General features: G+C 53.5%; 1 protein-coding gene and 1 long non-coding RNA gene across 2 annotated transcripts in view; one reads left to right on the top strand and one right to left on the bottom strand.

The window, feature by feature from the left end:
- Positions 1 to 3,014, bottom strand: part of LOC138929843 (P2Y purinoceptor 8-like) — a 57,002-nt gene extending 53,988 nt beyond the window's left edge. The window contains exon 1 of the mRNA XM_070289532.1: positions 2,674 to 3,014. The gene's annotated coding sequence lies outside the window, so the exon portion shown is untranslated. The remainder of the gene's footprint in view (positions 1 to 2,673) is intronic.
- A 106-nt stretch (positions 3,015 to 3,120) lies between these two features.
- Positions 3,121 to 21,153, top strand: LOC138431376 (uncharacterized). The gene is made up of 4 exons (XR_011253641.1): positions 3,121 to 3,309; positions 4,642 to 4,709; positions 20,049 to 20,263; positions 20,396 to 21,153. It is a non-coding gene; the product is annotated as an uncharacterized lncRNA (long non-coding RNA).
- Positions 21,154 to 21,404: the final 251 nt, after the last annotated feature.

Consider the following 21,404-nt stretch of genomic DNA (forward strand, 5'->3'; position numbering starts at 1 on the left):
TCTATCCCTCCATCTATCTGTCTCCATACTTACCTGTCATCTGTACCTCTGTCTTCTACCCATCCATGTATCCTCCATCAGGCACCCAAACTATCATCTATTTACCCACCTGTCATCCATCATGGATCCACATCTTTCTTCATGTGTGCGCCATCTAAGTTTACCCATCTGTGCATGCATGAATGGTAAGTCACTTCCATCCTGTCCGACGCTTGGTGACCCCATGGACTGTATGTAACCCCCCAGGCTGCTCTGTCCTAGGAATTCTCCAGGCAAGAATACCGGAGTGGGCTGCCGTTCCTGCCTCCAGGGGATCTTCCCGACCCAGGGATCGCATCTGAGTCTCATGCATTGGTAGGCAGATCCATCTACTATTTTCTCTTTATTATCTATTCTCTGTCAGTCATGTACACACCTGTCTCTGTCGTTTATTATCTCTCTATCTGTCTACAACCAAACAATTCTCCTGCTTGTCTGTCTGTCCAATTTGCAGCTGTCAATGTGCGCATCATCCATCAATCATCTAATTTATTTGCAATGCTTGTCTCTCTGCCTGGCATCTACTCATCTTCCAGACCCAGGGATCAAACCCACGTCTCCTGTGTCTCCTGCGATGGCAGGCGGAACCTTTAGTGTGGAGCCACCGGCAAAGCCCCGAGTTCCCTGCCTGGCGCAAAAGCAAACCCAGTCACCAGTTGCCTGAGAAAGCATGGCTTTCCCTAACAGAAGGCAGACCCTGCATCCATGTGTCCATCTGTCCAGCCAGGAGGGGGTGGTGGACATGGTTGCAAGATTCTCCCTGGGGGCTCCCGGCGCTGACCCCGGGGGGAGGGGGGGGTTCTGGGGGGTGCCACCCTGCAGCCCATGTGTGTGCTTATGTGCTGGGTCAAGGCTCCCTGAGATGTGGTGTTGGCCCTCGGGAGGGTCTCCTGGGCGGGCGGATGGGGGCCTGGACAATTTCCCATAGTCAGGGACCAGGATAAGTTACCAGAGGGGTGTGGGGTTCCCGGTGTCTCGCCCACGCCTGACTCCTCCCAGACAGGACAGGGCCCTTGGGCAGGAGGCCAGCTGGTGGACACACCCAAGGACGGAGGGACAGACAGGCTGGGCCAGCAAGGAGGGGCACCCTGGGGACCCCCCCCCCCGGGCACCCATCCCCGTCACTAACCCATGACTCCCGGCCTTCCCGCCTTCATCCCTGAGATGAGAACACAGGCCTCAGTAGGTTTGCGAGGGTGTCCCAGGTGATCTCTAAGGGGTGGTATTGTCCCCCTTCGCCCCCCTGCGTCCTGCGGCTGAGCGGGTATGTTTCAGAAACCAAGGCTGATGTCCGGAGGGTGGGTCCAGCCTCCAGACTCCTGCCACAGCCCGGTTCTTCCTCCTAGAGGCGGGCAGGGGTCTCCAGGATGCGGGGACCACATACAGGGGGTGCAGCCCCTCCAGCCGTGAAGCCTGGCCATGGAAACGCAAGGCTCCCCCCGCCCCCCGAAAGCGAAACTGCGATTCTTGCAGCTCCTGGAGGCGTTTTAAAAGGAAAGTCCGTGCTCACGTTCGGCCCTGGTGCCCATTCCAATCCAACCACTCAGCGCGGCTTCTAAAGGGGCGGATGGAGCACGCGGGCCCCGCCCGGCCCCGGTTCCTCTGCGCTCCTGCCCCGGGAGCGGGGTGGGGGGGCCCCTTCTGAACCCCACGCAGAAGACACACGACAACCTAACAGAGAGCAGAGAAGAAGGGAAAGAAGAAAAAAAAAAAACCCTCCTTGGTTTGGAAGCAGAACCATTACGCTGCGTTAATTCCTCCTCGCCATGCGTGACCCTAAGCGCAGACTCTGGGTCTGCACCGCCAGGAATTCTCAGGGCAGAGACCAGTGTGCACGTGGGGCTTCACTGCTCCCCAAACCGGGGGTGGTTTATAAAATGCAGCTTTCCAAGGAAAGAACCAGCCCGCCAAGGCAGGAGACACGAGCCTGCGAGGTTCGATCCCCAGGTGCGAAACATTTGCCTGGAGAAGGCAACAGCAACCCACTCCAGTATTCCCGCCTAGGAGATTCCGCGGACAGAGGAGCCAGGTGGGTTACAGTCTTGATTCGCAGTTTCTGGATGAATCGGGGCCAGTGAGGTGATCTCAGAGCTCACGGGGGCCCCCAACTGGCTGGAACCTTCCTCGACCAAGGAGCCCCCCCCCCCCCGCCTCACGACCCCGCCTCCGGCCCTGTCTCCGTCCCCCGGTCGTGCCTGGCCACCCTCGGCGCTCATCTGTGCGCAGGTGAGGTTTCCTGAAGTTTGTGCCAGGAGGCTGTGTTCAAAGCAGCTCCCGCCAAGTGGTCGCGCCTGCAACGCACGAGCCGCCGCAGACCGGGTTCGATCTCTAGGTCGGGAAGATCCCCTGGAGACAGGCATGGCAATCCACTCCTATTCTTGCCTGGAGAATCTCCACGGGCAGGAGGGGCCTGGCGGGCTGCCGTCCGTGGGGTCGCAGAGAGTCGGACACCACTGACTGAGCGCGCATCAAGGCCCTGTCTGTCTGAAGCTTTTCCTGTCTTGTCCGCGCGCCCCACCCGCGAGAGAGGAGGACGCACGCAGCCCTCCTTCCCAGGCTCTCATCCCCTAAGGCCCTTCCCCTGCGGCGCCCCGGGTTCCAGACAACGCGCGTAAAATCAGAAAGTGGACGCACCTGGAAAGGCCGATGCGCGTCAGCGGTGCCAACGCAGCCCGGGGCTGGATCCGAACGCGCAGCAGCCGTGCTTCAGACCGAGCCTGGAGTCAGGAAGCCACCGTCCCGCCGCCCCCGGAGGAGCCCGGGGTGGGTGTCAGGGCGCGGCGCGGACGCCAGCATCGCCGCCGTGTCGGGCGCGCACATTGCGCGCGGGCTTACACCCTCGCCGGACTCAGAGCCTCGAAAGGTACCCGCTGCCCGGCTCCAGGCGGCCTCCGTGGAGACCCAGGGTCGGTGCAGAGGAAACCCTTTTGAAATTTCCTGTATAACCGTCTGACGGTCTGCAGTCTCCTGGCGTCCAAGCCCGCCGGGGCCCCTCCTATCAGCGTGCGCGCTGCCCCGGGGGCGGGGTGCAGGGGCGGGGAGTGGGGTGCGGCCCACGGCCGGGACCTCGTGGTGGCTCGTGCCGGCCCCCGAGGTGACTGCTTCGGGGAGACGCCGCCTCTCCGAGAAGGTTTGCAGCTTGCAGACACGCACCAGACCCTGCAGACCAGGAGGGGAGGTCGCCGGCCCCAGGGTGCCGCCGGCAGTGAGCTGCAGTGAATCCCAGACGGAGCAGTGCCTGACGATTTTTATTAAAATAAAAAAAAAAAGGTAAAACTGTGCTAAGCGAAAAGACTTCCTCTTGCAGGCGAAACCTGAGTGCCTGGCTACCTCTTTTGGTTCTGCAGCCAGAAGATGACCCGCCCGGGTGACCCACGCCCCCCCTCACCCCTCCCCCCCGCCCCCCCCCCCCCCGGGAACGCCCAGGAAGCCCGTTCCCTCTTCCAGCTGGACCTAGCTGGATTCATGGCCCACCCTCATCCCGACCCCCCTCCCCACCCCGGCCTCAGACTCCCCCGGCCCCTCGGCCCCTCGGTGGATGGGGCACTCCAGAGCAGAGACGGAGCTGGGCCAGTTGGTGCGGCCCACGTGGAGAGGTGAGGAAGGGGACTTCACAGCAGGTGCGCTGTGATCAGAAGGAGGCAGCTGCTGGGAAAAGACCCTCCCAGGGCCAAAGTCCGGCTCTGGGGCCCAGGGTCATGCGGAAGAGGGGATGAGGGTGCTGATGCAGGGCGGCCGTCTTCTGGGAAGTCACAGGGGTGCTGAATGAGCGAATGTAGAACCACAGTTTGGGAAAACCCAGGGTCATCCGTCCACTTATGGGGTATGGAGGATATAAGCACCTCTGTGTGCTCCCCTGGTGTGTGCTCAGACGGGAAAGAATCCACCTGCAATGTGGGAGACCTGGGTTTGATCCCTGTTGGGAAGATCCCCTGGAGGAGGGCATGGCAACCCACTTCAGTATTCTGGCCTGGAGAATCCCATGGACAGAGGAGCCTGGTGGGTTACACTCTGCTGGGTCGCAAAGAGTCGGACATGGCTGAGCAACTAACTTCTTTCTATCTATGTATCTCAGTCGTATCCAACTCTTTGTGACTCCACGGACTGTAGCCCACCAGGCTCCCTTGTCCACGGGATTCTCCAGGCCAGAATACTGGAGTGGGTTGCCATGCCCTTCTCCAGGGGATGTTCCGGACCCAGGGACCGAACCTCAGTCCTCTGTACTGCAGGCAGATTCTTTACCACCCGAACCACCAGGGAAGCACGACGATTATTATTTTGTCTTGCTTGATTGCTTTTCTTTGTTTCTCTGTTTTCTCGGTTCTCTGATTGAATGTATTCTTTGGAACTCAGGGAGGCCTGGGGGCAAAGCTTTGCTACAAACTAGAAAGCAGACTGGGGACATTGCAGGGCAGGTCTGTTCTGGGAAGGCCTCGTAGGCACCTGCCCAGTTACAGTGGGGAGGAACACGTCCATTCTCCATGTGGTATGAGATTCTTTAGTTGTTGAAAAGCACTTTAGGTGACGAGATGGCAGTCTGGCAGCCAACCAAGCTCCACTCTCATGCAAACTGTGAACTTTGTCCACTTGGTGTCTTTCCAGCAGGTGGGGGGTCTGCTCTCCATCCTGGCTCTCAGGGGTCCTGGCTCTAGCAAATGTGAAAGCAGAAGGTAAGAGAAGCGTGATCTGCCACTGAGCAGGGTCAGGCCACGCCCCTGGGTAGATGCTGATGACATCTGGGGTGAGCCTGTAAGGGGAAATCCAGTTGCCCTCATTTCCTCTTCCTCCCCATGGAGACCAGACCCATGGGCGGATGGATGGATGCATGAATGATGGATAGATGGATGGTGGATGGATGGACGATGGATGAATGGTGGATGGATGGATGGATGACGGCTGGATGGATGCATGCATGTACGGATGATGGATGGAAGATGGATGATGGATGGATGGATGATGGATGATGGATGGAAGATGGATGATGGATGGATGGATGATGGATGGATGGATGATGGATGATGGATGGATGATGGATGGATGATGATGGATGTATGGATGGATGATGGATGGATGGGTGATGGATGAAGAATGGATGATGGGTGGATGGATGAATTGATGAGAGGATGGATGGATGAACAGATAGATGTTTAGACGGATGGATGGATGGGTTGATGGGTAAGTGGATAGATGGGCCAGGTCACGGTCCTGAGCCTGCACTTTGGATTCCATCACACCTTTGAGAGCAAAGTGGACCACAAGAGGTGATGAAGCCAGCCCCTAGTTTTGCAGGAACCACAACTGGCCTCTCAGAAAGGCGGGTCCCTGTACCATTGCCTCCGGGCTTCTGTGCAGCCCTGGGTGGACCACTTGGTACGGAGAATCAGGTGAACACACAAGAAGAGGAAGGGACACGCCCTTCAGCTCACCCATCAGCGCTCTCCATCAGGTCTGGTGGTTTCTCTTGAGAGGCTGGCACTGACAAAACCTCAAGACGAAAAACAAGGTCATGGGTACAGGAGGCCCACGGGGAAGGTTTCAGTTCCCCATAGCCCTGGCACGAGGCCAGGCTGTGAGGTCTCCTTGTATGAGTGCTAACAGAATCAAGGGGATCAGAAAGGGCTCTTGGTCCCACTAAGTGGGACCCAGGAGGAGATGAGTCTGCGTTGTTCAACTGGCATGAGTTACAACAGCCCAAAGCTGGAAACAACCCGTGTCCATGCACGGAGGGGTGGTTGATAAGCAGATGATGGGTGGGTGGATTGGTGGATGATGGATGGTTGGATGGAAGGATGGATGGGTGGATGAAGGATGGATGATGGATGGATGAGTGGATGGATGGGTAGATGGGTGGATGGATGGATGGATGGAGGATGGATGGATGGATGATTGGTAAGTGGATGATGGGTGGATGGATGGATGGAGGATGGATGAATGATGGATGGGTGGGTGGGTGGGTGGATGGATGATGGGCAGGTGGGTGGGTGGACGGATGGATGGATGGATGGTTATGTGGGTGGACGGATGGATGGATGGATGGTTATGTGGGTGGATGGATAAGTAGGTGAATTAAAGGATAGATGGACGGATGGATGATGGATAAATGGCATGGGTCCATCCACACAGTGGAATATTACGCAGCCATGAAAAGGAGTGAGGCTCTGACACAGGGTGCAACGTGGATGGACCCTGAAGACACGCTGCTCAGTGAGACAATCAGACACAGAAGGACGCACAGTGTGTGAGTCCATCTGTAGGAAACGTCCAGAACAGGCAGATGTACAGACGGAGGAAGTGGCTTTGTGGTGCCAGGGGCTGGGGGAAGGGGGATGGCTTATTGGGGTGGTGTGTCTTTGTGGGGGGATGGAGATGTTCCAAACCTCGATAAAGTCAAAAAATGCACAACACTGCGGATTTTGAAATGATTCATTGAATGCTATGTGGATTTCACCGAAATTAAAAAAAAAAAAAAAAAAGCAAGAATCAGACAGACTCTGTCCTTGAGAGCGTCAACTGCCCCAGGGCTTTCGAGTCCCCTGCTGGGTCCCTTCTGGCTCACCAACAAGAGCCCACAGCCCAGGGAGTAGATGGGATATCTGACGAGGAAACAGGGTCCCTGGGTGGCCTGGATGGTCCTGGCAAGCAGAACGCGGCTGGCTGCACACAAAACCGACGAGACCCTGGAGATGGCTGTCCGCAAGCGAAAACAAAAGGCCAAACTGACGGAGGATGCAGAATCCGTAGCTCGCACTTGACTCACCCGTTTCAGATTCTAAAGCCCCTCGGGCGTGAGTTCCTCACGACGGTTTGTCTCATGGCAGCGCTGATCCTGTAACTGAAAGCAAGTCCTGGGCTCCTTGAGATGCTCGAGGACCCACCTCAACAAGGCTGGACCGTATGGAGGTGTGCAGGCTCCTGGCCAAGGACACAGCCCCCCAAGAACAAACCCTCCCCTGCCAGCTCTGTCTCTGCCCTCTGGGTCTCCTGGCCCAGGGTCTCCAGAACCCCGATTTCTCTGCACCCCCCAAAGACTCGAAATCTTGCATGTCTTAAATAATACCGCTGTGGGGGTCGCTGAGGGTGTGTGTCTGTGCTAAGTCACTTCAGTCGTGTCTGACTCTTCGCGACCCCATGGACTGCAGCCCTCTGTCCATGGGATTCTCCAGGCAGGAACACTGGAGTGGGTTGCCATGCCCTTCTCCAGGGAATCTTCCAGACCCAGGGATCAAACCCACATCTCTTTTCTCTCCTGCATTGCCAGGCAGGTTCTTTACCACTAGCGCCACCTGGGAAGCCCAACCAGCTGGTACAAATGACATAAGCTGGACATATTAAAATAATTGGAATCTATTATCCCCGAGTCCTGGGAACCACACGTCCGAGGCCAAGGGGTCCCAGGGCTAAGCTCCATCCAGAGGCTCCAGGGGAGGCACCTTCCCGCCTCTTCCAGCTTCTGGGGGCTCCAGGCGTCCATCCCTGGGCTGGTGGCCGCCTCCCTCCCGTCTCTGCCTGTGTCTCCTAGTGGCTTCTTCTCTGAGCCGTGTCTCTCCTCTTCGCTGTCTTACAAGGACCCTGTCCTTGGGTTTAGGGCCATTGTTCTCCAGGAGGAACCTCACCTGGATTATTGCATGAATTAACCTCTGCAGAGAGTGTTTCCACTTCAGTCACAAGGTTGGCATAAGTCTTCAGGCCCCGGGGCTCAGCCGCAGAGAGAAGGGAGCCCTAAGGCTACCCCCAGACTCTCCCCGCGAGCGTGGCTTGCTTTGCGGTGGGGAGTGGGTTAATTCTGAGACAACCTGGGGGTTGTGAGGCCACCCGCAGACGACACCCACCTCTGTGTGGTTTCGGGGTTTTCCTCTGGGGCAGGTCTTGGCCCCCCTCTCTCATCAAGGCGAAGACAGAACAGCTCAGAGTGAGGGACCCCATCCCCTCTTCCTTCTTGTCAAGATTTCCTGGCTTTGGACAGCTCAGAACCGAGACTGGAGGGGTGGGGAGGCGAGGAGACGAAGTAGGAGGGACATCTGTCTGGCCACCGTCTCCTGGGACGGCGCGCCTCAGGCAGGGGATGTGTTCATTTCTTCCCTCGTGGCATCCACAGGTGGACGGGGTTCTGAACAAAGTGCTTGATCAGCCAGGCAGAGGGGCAGGGTTCTCTGAGGTGGGCCATTGTGTGCGATTATGATAACAGACGCAACAGAGAGCGAGTCCAAGAAACAGTTTCAACGTTAAGAGTCACAGGGGCCTTTTCCAAGCAACACATCCCAGCAGGTACCACTGTTGCAAGCTAATCTTCCCCTACCTGCTTTCCACATGCGACACAAGGAACCGTAAAGCTTGTTTGCCTGGCTGCGGAGACGCAAAGTGAACGCTAGGGGCCTGGTTCATTCATGGAAAGACCCGGACGTCAGGGTTCTGGCCACAGTGGGTGCTGAAACCCTCTGCACAGAGGGAGAAGGGCCCCATGGCACAGTAAACACTTCTTCCAGCTCTAAAGGGAAAAGTGAAAGTGTGAGTCTCTCAGTCGTGTTTGACTCTTTGCGACCCCAAGGACGGTAGCCCGCCAAGCTCCGCTGTCCACGGGATTCTGCAGGCAAGGATACTGGAGTGGGTTGCCATTTCCTCCTCCAGGGGAACTTCCTGACCCAGGGCTCAAACCCTGCATTGTGAGTAGACTCTTTAACATCTGAGCCACCAGGGAAGCCCTATCCAGCCCCTAAATATCCCTGCAATTCTGCATGTCAGCCATTGTCACAGCAGCTGCAAGATGCTTGGTGAGCAAAGAGGTGAAAAATGGAACCGAGAGAAGGCAGGAAGTGAAGAGCCGGCCCCACCCAGCCCCTCGCTGTAGGAAGCAGCAAGTTTACCTGTGAGCCAGGCTGGGTGACTGAGATGGGCTGCAAAGCTAGGTACTGTCTCGGGGAGAGGGAGATGCCAGCAATAACTGGCGGGGGTTTCCCTGGGTTTGCTGATCGTACGTCCTTGCGGAATCCGTAAAACTAGCAGCCTCAAATTCACTGATCAGCAGAGCGAGGCTCCTGGCATGCGATCTTTGAGAAGAGTGAAACTTGTTGCAGAAATGCACAAGGAACCAAGCGGTATCGTTTTAAACAAGGATGGGACGCACGAGGCGAAGTTCATGAAACATGAAGCAGAGAGACTGGTGGGCCCTTGATCAAGACAATTTTGTGCAAAGTGGCAGTTCTCTCAACTGAGGATGAGGTGTGCGGAGAAGGAGAGTTGGAGAAGGGTTTGGGAGAGTAGAGAGGCAGGAAGGTGGATGGATGGATGGGTGGGTGGATGGATGGGGGGGTAGATGGATTGATGGATAAATAGATGAGTGGGTGGATGGATGGATGGATGGATGGTTCATGGGTAGGTGAGTGGATGGATGACGGATAGATGGGTGACCAGATGGATGGGTGGATGGATGGATAGGTGGATAGATGGATGGGTGGATGGATGGATAGGTGGATAGATGGATGGGTGGATGGATGGATGAGTGTGTTGGATGGGTGAATGGATGCTTGGGTGGGTAGGTTAATGGATGGACGGATAAGTGGATGGATGGGTGGATGGATAGGTGAGTGGATGGATGGGTGGGTGTGTAGGTTGATGGAAGGGTGGATGAGTAGATGGATGGATGATGGATGGATGGGTGAATGGATGGATGAGTGGGTGAGGGGGTTGATGGATGGATGGATGGACGGATGGGTGGGTGGGTGGATGGATGGGTGGATGGTGGATGGATGGGTGAGTGGATGGATGGGTGGCTGGGTAGGTTGATGGATAGATGGGTAGATGGATGGATGGATGAGTGGATGGATGGATGGGTGAATGGTGGATGGATGGATGGATGGGTGAATGGATGGATGAGTGGATAAATGAGTGTGTGGGTGGATGGATGAGTGGGTGAGTGGATGGATGAATGGGTGGGTGGATAGATGGATGGATAGATAGATGAGTGGGTGGATGGATGGATGGATGGGTGGCTGGGTAGGTTGATGGATGGATGGGTGGATGGATGGATGAGTGTGTGCATGGATGGGTGAGTGGATGGATGGGTGGGTAGGTTGATGGTGGATGGATGATGGATGGTGGGTGAATGGATGGATGGATGGGTGGGGGGATTGATGGATGGGTGGATGGATGAGTGGGTGGATGGATGAATGATGAGTGGTGGGTGGATGGATGATGGATGGATGGGTGAGTGAATGGATGGGTGGATGGATAGATGAGTGGGTAGATGGTTGGATGGGTAGGTTGATGGATGGATGGATGAGTGGGTGGCTGAGTGGGTGGGGGGTTGGTGGCTGGCTGGATGAGTGGATGGATAGATGATGGATGGATGGGTGAATGGATGGATGGGTGGGTGGGGATTGATGGATGGATGGATGTGTGGGTGAACAGAGGGATGGATGGATGAGTGGATGATGGCTGGCTGGCTGGCTGGATGAGTGGCTGGGTGGATGGCTGGATGGCGGATAGAAGGTTTATGGGTGGGTAGATAGTGGGTGGATGAATGGATGGATGGGTGGATGGATGGATGGGTGAGTGGATGGATGGATGATGGATGGATGGGTAGGTGGATGGATGGATGAGTGGATGGATGGGTGCGTGCATGAACGGATAAAGAGCACAAAGGCGGCCAGTGCTGTGACTTCTCAGACCCTAGTGCATTTCGCTGGTCACTGGGATTCTCAGTCCTTGCAACCGTGAATGAAAACCACTGAGTTCCGCATCACAGAACAAACACTACTGCGGCCATTCAGCCAGCAATGTCACCTGACCGTGAGGCCTCAGGGACCTCAGGACTGAAACGGACGGAATGCACACCACCCCCTGCCCCGACCCAGTCCTCAGCCCCCATAGCCTCTCCCAACAGAGCACCCTGAGAGGACTTGGGGGAAAAACAGGATATTGGCCCCAGATAACTGGGGTGCACACCAAACAAATGACTTCAATGAGCTCAGACTCCTGCACGGAGCTTCCCGGGTGGGGCTGTGGTAAGGAACCCACCTGCCAACGCAGGAGACAGAGAGACGCAGGTTCTATCCCTGGGCCAGGAAGATCCCCTGCAGGAGGAAATGGCAACCCACTCCGGTATTCTTGCCTGGAGAATCCCATGGGCAGAGGAGCCTGGTGGGCTACAGTCCATGGGGTCGCAAGAGTCGGATGCAACAGCATGCATGCCATATGCATGGACTCAGGTGAGAGACCCGAAGACATCATTTCTTGGATTTGTATCTTCTCTCCTGTTCCAAAGCCTCTGTCTGAGCTTCACCTGTCACTGTCTACCTCTCACAAAGGAAGTAAGCCAAACCCCCTGCATCTTTCAGACCACATCTATAACACCGCTCACACATCAGCATCTGATGAATTCCCAGAATCTGTAGCACAGGCTGTGTTGTCAGTGAAATGTCCTCCCCGATCTCCAGTTGCTTAGCAAGCTTAAACAACCCAGAGTGGTACCCTGGGTCCTTTCTCACGGAACCTTTTTGATTCTTGCATGCTCACCATCAACAAGGGCTGGACACGGATCACCCCTCCTTGTCCAATCAGCCCCTGGACAATTTCCAGGGACTTGGGGCAACTTCTGGCTGCCTCGCACCAGCCCTCAAGGGTCTGTGTCCGCAAATCCCAAAATCAGAGATGATGCACGTGTTGTACCATCGGCGGGAGAGAAAGGGACGGGGTCAGAAAGTCTCCAAGGGAGCCATACATATCTCAGCTTTCCTTTCAGGAAGGAGAAAGGGAGAGCTCGGGCTGGTGTCCTTTATTAAATAGAAAGACTTCCTCGTGGGGATTTTCTCAAGGCAAGAAAAAGAGTCGGACACGACTGAGCTTCCAGACCTTGGTGAAGTCCTTGTGGACACAGCGGGTGGAGAAGACAGGAAAAACGGAGAGAGTGGCATTGATACATACGCATGTGTGTGTGTGCTGAGTCGTGTCCAACGCTTCGCGGCCCTGTGGAGCCCCGCCAGGCTCCTGTATGAAAGGGGATTCCCCACAAGAACACTGCAGTGTGTGGCCACGCCCTGCTCCAGGGGATTTTCCCCGCCCAGGGATCCAATCGGCGTCTCTTACGTCTCCTGCGTGGGCAGGCGGGTCCTTTACCCGCTGAGCCACCAGAGAAGACCTGAAACATATACATGACTGTGTGTGAAACCAGACATTTGGTGAGAAGCTGCTCTATAGCTCCGGGAGCTTAGCTCGGTGCTCTTGATGACCAGAGGGGTGGGTGGGGGAGGCTCAAGAGAGAGGAGATACGTGCATAAGATTAGGCGATTCACCTCTTGTTCAGCAGAAACTAACGCAACACCATAAAGTGATTCTCCTCCAATTAAAAAGGATCTTATGATAAGTTCAGTTCAGTGCAGTCGCTCAGTCGTGTCCGACTCTCTGCGACCCCATGAATCGCAGCACGCCAGGCCTCCCTGTCCATCACCATCTCCCGGAGTTCACTCAGACTCACGTCCATCGAGTCTGTGATGCCATCCAGCCATCTCATCCTTGGTCGTCCCCTTCTCCTCCTGCCCCCAATCCCTCCCAGCATCAGAGTCTTTTCCAGTGAGTCAGCTCTTCGCATGAGGTGGCCAGAGTACTGGAGTTTCAGCTTCAGCATCGTTCCCTCCAAAGAAATCCCAGGGCTGATCTTTAGGATGGACTGGTTGGATCTCCTTGCAGTCCAAGGGACTCTCAAGAGTCTTCTCTAACACCACAGTTTAAAAGCATCAATTCTTTGGCGCTCAGCTTTCTTCACAGTCCAACTCTCGCATCCATACATGACCACTGGAAAAACCATAGCCTTGACTAGATGGAACTTTTTTGGCAAAGTAATGTCTGCTTTTGAATATGCTATCTAGGTTGATCATAACTTTTCTTCCAAGGAGTAAGCGTGTTTTAATTTCATGGCTGCAGTCACCATCTGCAGTGATTTTGGAGCCCCCAAAATAAAGTCTCACAGTGTCTCCACTGTTTCCCCATCTATTTCCCATGAAGTGATGGGACCAGATGCCATGATCTTCATTTTCTGAATGTTGAGCTTTAAGCCAACTTTTTCACTCTCCACTTTCACTTTCATCAAGAGGCTTTTTAGTTCCTCTTCACTTTCTGCCATAAGGGTGGTGTCATCTGCATATCGGAGGTGATTGATATCTCTCCCGGCAATCTTGATTCCAGCTTGTGCTTCTTCCAGCCCAGCGTTTCTCATAATGTACTCTGCATAGAAGTTAAATAAGCAGGGTGACAATATACAGTCTTGACATACTCCTTTTCCTGTTTGATAAACCATAATGGAAAAGAATATTAAGAAAAGAATGCACATATACATATAGCCAAATCGCTTTGCTACACAACAGGAATTAACAATATTGTAAATCAAATTCTTGAAGAGCTGGGAATACCAGACCACCTGACCTGCCTCCTGAGAAATCCGTATGCAGGTCAGGAAGCAACAGTTAGAACTGGACATGGAACAACAGACTGGTTCCAAATAGGGAAAGGAGTACGGCAAGGCTGTATATTGTCACCCTGCTTATTTAACTTATATGCAGAGTACATCATGAGAAACGCTGGGCTGGAGGAAGCACAAGCTGGAATCAAGATTGCCGGGAGAAATATCAATCACCTCACATGTGCAGATGACTCCACCCTTATGACAGAAAGTGAAGAGGAGCTAAAAAGCCTCTTGATGAAAGTGAAAGAGGAGAGCGAAAAAGCTGGCTTGAAACTCAACATTAAAAAAATGAAGATCATGACATCCAGTCCCATCACTTCATGGGAAATAGAAGGGGAAACAATGGAAACAGTGAGAGACTTTTTCTTGGACTCCAAAATCACTGCAGATGGTGATTGCACCCATGAAATTAACAGACACTAGCTCCTTGGAAGAAAAGTTATGACCAACTTCGACAGCATGTTAAAAAGCAGAGACATTACTTGGCCAACAAAGGTCCATCTCGTCAAAGCTATGGTGGATCCAGTGGTCGTGTATGGATGTGAGAGCTGGACTATAAAGAAAGCTGAGCCCTGAAGAACTGATAATTTTGAACTGTGGTGTTGGAGAAGGCTTGACAGTCCCTTGGACTGCAAGGAGATCCAATCAGTCTATACGAAAGGAAATCAGTCTTGACGATTCATTGGAAGGACTGATGCTGGCGTTGAAGCTCCCATACTTTCGCCACCTGATGGGAAGAACTGACTCTTTGGAAAAGACCCTGATGCTGGGAAAGATGGAGGGCGGGAGGAGAAGGGGACGACAGAGGATGAGATGGCTGGATGGCATCACTGACTCGATGGACATGAGTTTGAGTAAGCTCTAGGAGTTGGTGATGGACAGGGAGGCCTGGCATGCTGCAGTCCATGGGGTCGCAAAGAGTCGGACACGACTGAGCGACTGAACTGAACTGAAAACAACACTTCAATACAAATAGATAGATACGGAAAACATGGTGATTCTGGTGCTCCCTGTGTAGATCTGGGGGAGAAAGACTGTGGAGCTGTGAGGAACGCTTTTGAGAAATGATGGAGAAGACTGCAAAGCCTGAGGACATGACTCATGTGTGCAAAGTGGGAACAACCACCCTGAAAATACAGCTCAGCTTTGCATGCCTGGAGCGGGGAGGGCCCTTGCTGAAGCGACCTCCTGCTCCAGGAAGCACCTTGTGTGTCTGTCTACAATCTCATGATGGGCCACGTAGGCGAAGGGAAGTGTGAGATGAACGTGAACTTATCACAGCGAGCTCTAACCACAGCCTCCACCTGGAAGCTGCCGGCCGGGGTACGGTTTGGCTTCGTGTTGATCAGCCAGGATATTGTTCTCCGGGGGAACTCCACCAGAGGGCTCTGAGCTCCTCGCCCCCAGGGAAAGTCCTCATAAGGACCTTGGGCTACTGCCCCCTGGGCTCCGTGCAGAGGAACCCTGTCTGCACCAGGAGGCCAGGTTCATCTCAGCTTCCTTCAACCAGCCCTGTGGTCCCTCCCGCCTTTGAAGCTCTCATCCTGTTCTCCTACGGGTACTCCGCCTTCACCTCCGCAGGCTATCAGCCTTTGTCATCTTCCTTCAAAGCCCTGCTGTAAACCGTAGCTCTGCTGTGCTTTGCTCGTGTGAAGTGAAGATGCTGTTGTTGTTCAGCGGCTCGGTCGTGTCCCAATCTCGGCGACCCTGTGGATGGGAGCCCGCCAGGCTCCTCTGTCCGTGGGATTCTCCAGGCAAGAATACAGGAGTGCGTTGCCATTCCTGTCTCCAGGGGATCTTCCCCACCCAGGGATCGAACCCTGTGTGTCTTGCATTGGCAGGTGGATTCTCTATCGTTGAGCTACCAGGGAAGCCCCTGGCGTGTATGCAGTCAAGACTTGACCTGACTCAAAGACACATCCAAAGCTCCAATCCTTTGGCCACCTGATGTGGAGAGCTGACTCAACGGAAAAGACCCTGATGCTGGGAAAGATTGAGGGCAGGAAGAGAAGGGGGTGACAGAAAATGAGATGGTTGGATGGCATCACCGACTCGATGGACATGAGTTTGAGTGACTGGACAACACGGAAGACAGGTCTGCCTTTGCCTCCAGGCCCCTGGAGTTTCCTTCTCAGAGCCATGCCTTTGTTTATTTGGGGGCTTAAGTAACTGGACCCTTTAATGATACAGTTTATGATAGAGACTTTGGGACACACCATGTAAGATCCAAACTCCAGGGGAAGACAGAGACTGCACATATTAGTTTCCTGAACTTCTGGGAGGGGCTGGAGACTTCAGAACAGACATGTGGCTACTATGTGTTTGAGTACTGATAAATATTGGATGCTGAGCTTCAGGGGAGCTTCCCTGGTGAACAATACTCCATGCATATTGTGACGCATTGATGCTGGCATGAATGGATGGATGGATAATTGAACTGGTGGATGGATAATTGAATTGGTGGATGGATGGATGGTTGGATAGATAATTGAATTGGTGGATAGATGATGAGTGGATGGATGGGTAGATGGATAATTGAACTAGTGGAGAGATGGGTGGATGGATGGATAACTGAGTTGGTGGGTAGATGGATGGATAAATGAACTGGTGGGTGGATGGATTGGTAGATGGATGGATGGATGATGGATAATCGAATTGGTGAATGAATGGATGGATGGGTGGGTGGAAGGGTGGATGATGGATAATTGAATTGGTGGATGGATGGATGGGTAACTAAGTTAGTGGGTGGATGGATGGATAACTAAGTTAGTGGATGGATGGAGGGAGGGGTGGATGGGTGGATGAAGGATAAGTGAATTGGTGGATGGATGGATAACTGAGTTGGTGAATAGATGGGTGGATAAATGAACTGGTGGGTGGATGGATGGGGGAATGGATGGATGGATGATGGATAATCGAATTGGTGGCTGGCTGGATGGATAACTGAGTTAGTGGATGGAGGGATGGATGGGTGGAAGGGTGGATGATGGATAATTGAATTGGTAGATGGATGGATGGATGGGTAGATGGGTGGATGGCTGGCTGGATGATAATTGAATTGGTGGGTGGATGGATGGATAACTAAGTTAGTGGATGGATAACTAAGTTGCTGGATGGATGGATGGAGGGGTGGATGGGTGGATGATGGATAAGTGAATTGGTGGATGGATAGATGGATGGATGGATGGGTGAATGGGTGGATGATGGATAACTGAATTGGTGGATGGATGGATAAGTGAGTTGGTGGATAGATGGGTAGATAAATGAACTAGTAGGTGGATGGATGGATGGAGGGGTGGATGGATAGTTGAAGTAGTGGATAGATGGATAATTGAATTGGTGGATGGATGGATGGATGGATAACTGAGTTAGTGGATGGATGGAGGGAGGGGTGGATGGGTGGATGATGGATAAGTGAATTGGTGGATGGATGGATGGATGGATGATGAATAACTGAACCGGTGGATGGATGGATAACTGAGTTGGTGGATAGACGGATAAATGGACTGGTGGGTGGATGGATGGACGGATGGATGAATTGAGGGACAGACGTGTGGACTAATGGATTGTGCCCAGTTTTGCTCCTGTCCTGGGCAAGCTCCTCCTATATCATGACCTTTTTCTGCTGTAGACTCACCCTGGACTCCTTACCTTACGGGACAGCTCCTTTAAGGCTGCTGGTGTCTCCGAACTAACTCAACCCGACTGGACTCTCTTGCCTCCTTCCTACTCCAGCGTGTCCCTTCCCCTGTGGGTTTCCCCCTCAGCTCATGTCACTGCCCTCAGCTGGTAGCCAGAGCGTGGGACCTCAGGTGCAATCCAACCGGACACCCCTGATCGAGCTGCGAGGCCTTCATCCCATCCTCATCCTCCGCTCGGCACCTTCGACACGGCAGCCGCCCCCGCCCCCGCCCCACGCTGCCGATCCTGGTGTGGAGCCACGTGGGAACGCCGAGGCACGACACCAGTGGGAGGCGTCACAGGTCTGCAGTGTAAGGTCTTCCCGCGAGCGCGTGGGTGGGTGAGCACACCCGAGCCTGACTCAGCGTAGCCGTTACTGCAAGAGCTTACTCGGCATCCTGTGTGTGCCTGAGGGCTGTCTCCAATTTCCGGTCGCCTGCAGACAGACGCCTTCACTGCGCACACGCCTTTTACACCCACAGGGACTGTGTGTGTGCGTGCAAGCCCGGTCACGCGGTCACGTCCGTCTCTTTGCGACCCCATGGACTGCAGCCTGCCAGGCTCCTCTGTGCATGGGATTCTCCAGGCCAGAACACTGGAGTGGGTTGCCACGCCCTCCTCCAGGGGATCTTCCCGACCCGGGGATTGAACCCGGGGATCTCCTACATGGGTACGCGCATTCTTTACCCCTAGCGCCACCTTGCGGAGCGGCCACACAAACGTACGGAATACAACTTACACATATGCTCTTGTGTATCTGCGGGAAAATCATTCCATAGGACGAATTACCAACATCGAGATTGCAGACGCAAAGACAATGTGGGCACGTTGAAAGCGGTATGTAATAGAATTTGTCCAACCTCCTTTGGAGAATCAGACGAACTTGCGCACCCAACTCCAGCAGAGCAGAGACTGGATTCTCTGCTCTGTCTTCCATTCACAGGGCGACTTTTTATTATGCTGCGGAGTGGCCACGAATGGATGTGAGAGCTGGACCACAAAGGAGGCTGAGCGCTGAAGAATTGATGCTTTCGAACTGTGGTGCTGGAGAAGACTCTTCAGAGTCCCTACAAAAGCGGGGAGATCAAACCAGTCTATCCTAAAGGAAATCAGTCCTGAATATTCATGGGAAGGACTGATGCTGAAGCTGAAACTCCAATCCTTTGGCCACCTGATGCAAAGAGCTAACTCATTGGAAAAGACCCTGATGCTGGGAAAGATTGAAGGCAGGGGAAGAAGGGGACGACAGAGGATGAGATGGTTGGATGGCATCACCGGCTCAATGGACATGAGTTTCAGCAAACTCTGTCAGACAGTAAAGGACAGGGAGGCCTGGCGGGCTGTAGTCCATGGGGTTGCAGAGAGCTGGACACAACTTTCAACTGAACAGCAAAGGGCACGGGAAATTGCATTAAAAGTTCTGGACTAAATAAAGATCTAACAAGAGACTGAGGTGCAGAGGACGGACGGGTTCCATGAACTGGGTAACGTTCATGGGGAATGACCAGGCTGATGCCTTTGCTAAGGACGGATAATTAACGTTGGCTTCAAAACCAGACCAAAGGATATCTAAGGGAGCTCCCTCCAGTTCCTTAAGGAGGTGCATGCGCCACCTGGTGGAAAGGAGTGGTTCTGACTAAAGTCTCGAGATTTCCTGGTGACTCTGTAGAGTTCACCTGCAATGCAGGAGATGTGGGTTCAATCCCTGGCTGGGGAAGGTCCCCTGGAGAAGGAAATGGCAACCCACTCCAGTACTATTGCCTGGAAAATCCCATGGGCAGAGGAGCATGGTAGGCTACAGTCCATGGGGTCGCAAAGAGTCGGACATGGCTGAGCGACCTTCCGTCAGTGGTAAAGAGTCCACCTGCCATGCAGGAGACCCGGGTTTGATCCCTGGGTCGGGAAGATCCCCTGGGGGAGGGCATGGCAACCCGCCCCAGTACTCTCGTCTGGAGAATCCCACGGACAGAGGAGCCTGGGTGGGGGAGCTACTGTCCAAGAGGTCACAAAGAGTTGGACGTGACTTAGCGAGTGAAACAACAAGTCTTGAGAGGCATGGATCTGTAAGGTGGATGGACAGAGGCGTGGCCCAATGGGCAGATGGAGAGGTGGGTGCGTGGTGCACATACGGACGCCCAGATGGATGGAGGCATGGACAGATGAGTGGACGCAGATGCGCAGGTGGATGGATGGATAGTCAGACCAGTGGACAGCTGGATGCATGAGTGAGTGATTGGGTGGACAGATGGATGGGTGGAAAAATGGATAGATGGGTGGATGGATGGATGGATGGGGGAGTGGATGATGTATGCATGGATGGATGGATGATGGATGGTGAGATGGATGGGTGGAGAGATGGACAGATGGGTGGATGGATGAATAGATAATGGAATATATATTTATGGATGGATGGATGATGGATGGTGAGATGGATAGATGGATGGATGGATGGATAGATGGATGCATGATGGATGATGGATGGGTAAATGGATGGATGAATAGATGGATGGATGATGTATGGATGGATGGATGATGGATGGATGGATGGATGGATGGACTGCTGGATGAGTGGGTGGATGAGTCCCCGGATGTTTGGACAGATGGGTAGATGGATGGATCGATGAACAGATGGATACCTAGGTAGACGGACGTCGGAGGGGGGCTACACGTGGAAAGAGCACAGTCAGCTCTGACAGTCATCCTCAGGTCGGTCACCAGTGGTCTGACCAGCACCATCTTGGTTGTTTTAGGTACAATCAATCTTCAGTTGCAAGGTCAGTTTGTTCCCATTCCTTGAGGCCAGTTCTCAGATCTGGGACAGCCTATGTCATGCCTACAGCCTGGCCATGACGTTGTTAACTTCTCCCCCTGGTAGGCGGTGTCAGTATCTACAAGACAGCTCACAGGAGGTGGCTCAGAACCTCTATAGCTCTTGAATGCGTGCTCCGTTGTTAAATCGTGTCCGACTCTTTGCGACCCCCATGGACCGTAGCGCACCAGGCTCCTCTGTCCGTGGGATTTTTCCAGGCCAGAATACTGCAGTGGGTTGCCTTTTCTGACTTCACTACAGCCCTTCGGGAGGAACTGAAGGTACTTGACTGTGCTTAATGAGTCAACTGTCATAATTTAGTCTCGCTTGACTGATTTTGTGTGGTTCTGCCATGTTCTTACTTCTCTGATTAAACTTCTGCTTCAGCTAAAGCTTATTTTATTTTTCTACAGACAGAAGGCAGGCGGAGGGCGTGGGAGACAAGGACCATAGGTTGTTGCTCCGTTTCAAAGGGACACTGCAGACTGTCAGCAAACCACAAAAAGCCTGCCGACAGACCCGGAGCAGATCCTTCCTGGGAGCACTCGGAAGGAACCGAAATGCACCCACGCCTTGGCTGGTTTCAGACTTTCTGGTCTCCAGAACAGTGAGGGTATACATTTCTGTTCTTTTTGGGGTCACAGTTCACAGCAGCCCTCGGAAACGAACAGAGCGATAACATTTAAGCACAGAACATACCTCATTGTCTGCATGGGGTAGAGAGGCACGCTTTACTGTGGTCGGTTGTTGTTCGGTTGCCAAATCATGCCCAACTCTCTGCGACCCCGTGAACTGCAGCACGCCGGGCTTCCCTGCCCTTCACCATCTCCTGAAGCCTGCTCAAACTCATGTCCATGGAGTCGGTGATGCCATCCAACCATCGCATCCTCTGTTGCCCCATTCTCTTCCAATCTTTCCCAGCATCAGGGTCTTTTCCAATGATTTGGCTCTTCACATCAGGTGTCCAGAGTATTGGAGCTTCAGCTTCATTCCTCCCAATGAATATTCAGGGTTGATTTCCTTTAAGATGGATTGGTTTGATCTCCTTGCTGTCCAAGGGACTCTCAAGATAGTTTGAAAGCATCAATTCTTCAGTGCTCAACCTTCTTTATGGTTCAACTCTCACATCCATACGTGACTATAGCTTTGAATACAGACCTTTGTCGGTAAAGTGATGTCTTTGCTTTTTAATATGCTGTGTAGGTTTGTCATAGCTTTTCTTCCAAGGTCAGGCCCACCTAGAATACTCTTCTCATTTCATTAGACTGACAGCATCCATACCTTCACCACTCAGAAGCCACATGCCAATTCCTGCCAAACGGCTTCTTTTTTCCCACCAGGCAATTGGCTTCCTCAGAGGCAACCAGGCTGTGTTTCCGCCGTTTTAAATGGTTTGGATGCCAACACCTGATTAGGGCAGGC

Source organism: Ovis canadensis, chromosome Y (genome assembly GCF_042477335.2).
Source record: "Ovis canadensis isolate MfBH-ARS-UI-01 breed Bighorn chromosome Y, ARS-UI_OviCan_v2, whole genome shotgun sequence".
NCBI lineage: Eukaryota > Metazoa > Chordata > Mammalia > Artiodactyla > Bovidae > Ovis > Ovis canadensis.